General features: G+C 30.8%; 1 long non-coding RNA gene across 1 annotated transcript; it reads right to left on the bottom strand.

Annotated features, from left to right (window-relative positions):
- Window positions 1-673: 673 nt before the first annotated feature.
- LOC127807121 (uncharacterized) lies at window positions 674-4239 on the bottom strand. The gene is made up of 3 exons (XR_008024602.1): window positions 3974-4239; window positions 1070-1195; window positions 674-907 (listed from the first exon to the last, which is right to left on the bottom strand). It is a non-coding gene; the product is annotated as an uncharacterized LOC127807121 (long non-coding RNA).
- Window positions 4240-4977: the final 738 nt, after the last annotated feature.

Below are 4977 nucleotides of genomic sequence, written 5' to 3'. Positions count from 1 at the left end.
CATGATGTGAAATTTTTCTTATACGAACAATGTGATGTGATGCTTATCCATATTCATATTCATGTAACTCTTGGCATGTATTTGATTGTGAATACATATAAGGCTAATTGTCATTTTATTTGGATGAATTTAGTGTTTATTCATTTTGACTTTGGTGTGAAAGGTTGAAAAATAAAATGATTTGACTTTTAGTATTAACCGCCTTTATATAGTCATATGAGAGAGTACCCGTTGCATTAAACATATAAAAAAAATTCATTTGTGAACTCTAACTAAATGATTTAACATTTAATTTGACATATTACTAGGGTCTTACCCTAAAGAGAGCAATGGAAAAGAGAAGATGTTCTATTCAAATTGCCTAATTTAAGGAATTTTTATGTCACTTTAGAGACTAAGGGGCATTATGATTATTATTAACTTAAGAAAATTTTATTTTCTCATGTTGTAATTTCTCTTTGCTATATCAACTTATTTTCATTTTATTATGGGTTCCCTTATCGTTATAGGTTCGATCCTTACGTGCTTTTATGTCTTATTTTATTTTTGATAATGTTAGTGGTATTAGTTATAAAAGAAAAATTCCAAAAAATATGAACACCCTATTTTATATATATATATATATATATATATATTAACTTGGGGGTGTTACAGCTCTTCCCTTAATGGTACTTTCACAAACTCAACAATTGGCTCGGTTGTCTTGGGTCTTTCGAACCCTCTGAGATGAAGCTGGTAGCCATCTCCAACTATTGAGGCATTTTAGGGGTCTTCTCAAGCTTAGAATTTCATCTTTGTCCAAAGTCTTGGTTTCTTCCATATTTCATCTCAAGCTCAATTTTGGAGGTGCAGAGGAATGCCACTTAACATGAGTTGCTCTTTGATCTTCCCGTTGAATGTACAAACGCTTAGTGTATCATGTAAAAAGAGTCATGGTAGATTTCAATTTTTTTTTTTAAAAAAACACACACACACAGTGAAAAGGATATAAAACAACCCTTGTAAGATATGATATAGACAATCATATGCAAAATAAAGCATTAAAATGAAAAACTAAAGTAACAATTACCTTACTCCGTTGAGATGCTGTTGGTTACGCATGTGATGCATCTAGACTCAAACTCTTTTGGTCACAAACACCCTCATTTCAATGCTCGTCCACTCCGATACCTACTTCTTGGTTGACCAAGCTAGCCTTACAACAATATGGGACTAAGTCAGTCCACACCTAAGCAATAATGGAACCCTTTTGTAAGAAAAATATATATCCAAGAGAGGAAGTGAATTGGGTGCTTCAAAAAATTTTTATAATTAAAGATTTTTTATGTAAGAAAAACTGTTTAATCTTTAAAAGATAGTAATAAGGGAGTTTATTGAAAGTTTTAACTTTTGTTGCTTAAAGAAATTATAATGCACATATGACTTGAAAAAGAATGAGATTTATAAGATCAGATTCTATGGCTATGATTGCAAATCTTAAAAGTTGAATGTAAAAACTTGACTTGCTGAAATGAAAGGAAGAAATAAATAATGCGGCACACACAAATTTTATAGTGATTCGATTCAACCAACCTACTCTACTCCCTTGACTGCTTACCAAGGATTTCAACAGTCTATTATAGCTTTTTCCAGGATTAGCTATAACATTTGTTTTTCAGTGACTCAAGAGTAACCGAATACAAACAGTTTTTATAAGGAATAGTTGGAACCTTTTACACTGTGTTTATTATAGGTTCAAGCATTAACCAAATAAAAAGGAAGTGAAGATTGTAATTTAAACACTTTGAGAAGCTTTCACAAGATCGAATTCAAATAATGAAAGAAACTTCTAAAAAAGAAAATAGGGATAAAAAGAATATGAATTCAAAACCAACAACCTTTTCTTTAGAAAATAATCATTAGAATATTCAAAAATCAAGATAAAAGATTGAAAGAAAATTTAGAACACTTTTGGAGTCTTAAGGATCAAAATTATGTATTAAACACACTTGCAAATGCTAGTTTAATGGCTATATTTTTCAGGTTAAGTGATTGTTGTTAAGTGAATGAAATCTATAGAAAATAACTTTACCTCTCTTTAAAATAATCATTAGAATATTCAAAAATCAAGATAAAAGATTGAAAGAAAATTTAGAACACTTTTGGAGTCTTAAGGATCAAAATTATGTATTAAATGCACTTGCAAATGCTAGTTTAATGGCTATATTTTTTAGGTTCAACATTGTATTACCCAAGTACAAATTAAGAAAGGTTTACTCAACTAAGTTTTGTCTATACTCAACTAATTTTGAAGCTTACTCAACTAAGTTTTAACTACTGCAGATACATGAATTAAATACTCAATTACCAATTAAATATAGTCAATTATACATCAACTTACACTTGATTACTCGATTATAAATTTGATTACTCGATTACTTTTGATTTAGTCAAAATTTGCAATAAATACTCGATTAAAAAAGAATAATTAGTTGAGTATAAATTCACACTTACTTGAATACTTTTTAACTTGTAATCGATTATATACTATACAAAATTGGTCTAATCAATTACAATAGAACTTATACTCTATTAAAACAATAAATACAAAGATTCAACATCCTAGATCAATATTTTATTAGAGTAACATAGAATTTGTATTTGATTAAAGCTTGATACACTTGATTAATTCTATGACTTACGCGAATAAAACTCTATGAAAAATTATTTTTAATAGATTATTTTGAATATCACCATCTAAACAATTTTCTCATCAACATCAACACTTAATATATGACTTAATATAACACATTAAGCTAAAATATTTAAAACACGTACAAGTGTTATTTGTGAAAATTGGTTAAAACTAACTTTCTAATCACAGTCACTTGATTACATAGAAAACCTTAATAGATCAAGATAATGAGATATTCTCATATCATGAAATTTTACTAGATTTTCAGAGAATAATAAGTTGAGTACACTTAATGTTATTCAAAAAATATATTCTTTTCTAGATCAAGGAAAGATTTTTCTTCTTAACACAACATATTTTATAAAAATATAAACACTCGAATAAACATTCATTCACATATACTTTATCAAACATACACACATATGAAACACAAATAAGTCAAATAACTTATTTGTTACTTGACTGAGACAAAACGTATAGAATATTAAAAATACATTGAGCACAATATACGTTATTCAACAACAAAGCATAACATATAATACAGAGATGCACTAGCTTGAGCATCATGATATCTCATTTATAGACAATCTATATTGGATCAAAAACTCAAAAACTATCTCATGAGTATATGATCATTTACTACAAGAACTTGATGTGACCCACACTATTTGAATCACAACATAAATATTGATCACTCGGGACGACAAACTTAATCCTAAGTTTACCTTAAGAACCATAAACACAAGGTAGCCATTATCCTAAGTGACAAAAAGGTACTTATCACTAAATCCATCGCTAAAAAATTTTCGCGACAAATTTTGATGTTTTAGTGACGGAATTTTTCGTCGCTAAAACGTTAATTTTTTGTAATGTATGAAAAGATATGCAGAGGATAAAGATAACACAAATGCTAGAATATTTTATTTAGCAGTAAAAACACATATTTATACATCAAAAATGTAAAATTGAATTGCTAAAAATCAGCTAACAAACAACGTAAGAAATCTAAAGTGTATTAGGTAGTTGTTAATTTATTAGTTATGGATAAGTCTAACTTTAACAGTTATTTTGACTCTTTCAAACCACATCAACAGCTTTTAAGTCACGTTTTCAACATAGTTTAAGTTGCTCCAATGTGTAGCCTATGCCGAGGAATGTTCTCTTAATTTAAAATTTTGAGGATTTTTCCAGATCCACTAAGATCCTCTTTAGTTCTCATTTCCCTATCGCAATTAAGATAACCAAATGGTCGTTATAGCTAGGGTGGCTCAATAGGTCCTCGTTAATGAAGGAGATTACCTCACCCTGGCATGATCTCTTAGAGGTCAATTGATGGGATCAATAAGTGTTGAAGTTTTGCTCGGTGCTCTTTTTAGGCATGGATCTGCCTGCTGCCTGCCAAGGAATAGAGGATGAGTGATTGATGCTACTCATCCACTAGTTGTTTTCCTTCTCTTCTTGGTGGAGATGGGGATCAATCTCTATCCTGGGAATAACCCCATGGCTTGCAAGGACTTCTTCGTTTGTTTGGCTCGGTCTTTCGAGGATGTTCTCCTTCCTTAGCCACAAAGTTGCTAAGGAAGCCATGATCAATCAGTGCCTATATCTTTTCATAGAGTTACTGACAGCCTTTTGTATCAAGCTTGTGATCACGATGGAAATAATAGGATTTATTTTAGTTCCTTTTATGAGCCAACATCTTCATGGGATGGGGCCTCCTGAGGTAGTCATTATCCTCAATGCTGCCCTTAAGATTTGAGGGCTTGAGGCCTCAATCTTGAGGCGTGGATTCTAAGGTTAAGATCCCGAGGCAATGCATGGTGATTAACCTCTAAATCCATCATCAGTGTATGATTCTCTCTGTCACTTCCGAACATGTGACAAGATAATATTTATTTTTCTTTAAAGATAACTTGATAATTTTTAGTCTTATGAATATTAATTCTGACATCACATTGGCAAGTCAGAGTTATGTTCTAAGCTAATGTTAGTAGATTTGTGGGTGGGATTACCTGAGCAGATGCCTTGATCGCAGTGCTTATCCCTTGATTGATTAGGAACATCATCTCCCAATTCATAGGGCAGCAAGGAGCTTATGGCTACAAAATGTTTGTTTTCTATATTTGTTTCAGGGTATTATATATGACTAATTATATATTTGTGTGTTTGGTCATGTCCTTTTTGCCTTTTGAAGTCGAGCCATTTTAGTACACTCCACTTTGAGGGGAGCCTTTTTGTATTTGAGTCTTAGTTTTATATATTTATTTAATTTTACAAAAAACCAACCAATCATGTAAATTGAA

This window comes from Diospyros lotus, chromosome 8 (assembly GCF_014633365.1).
Source record: "Diospyros lotus cultivar Yz01 chromosome 8, ASM1463336v1, whole genome shotgun sequence".
NCBI lineage: Eukaryota > Viridiplantae > Streptophyta > Magnoliopsida > Ericales > Ebenaceae > Diospyros > Diospyros lotus.
Note: the sequence above shows the minus strand (reverse complement) of the source record. Positions and strands in the feature narration are given on the sequence as shown.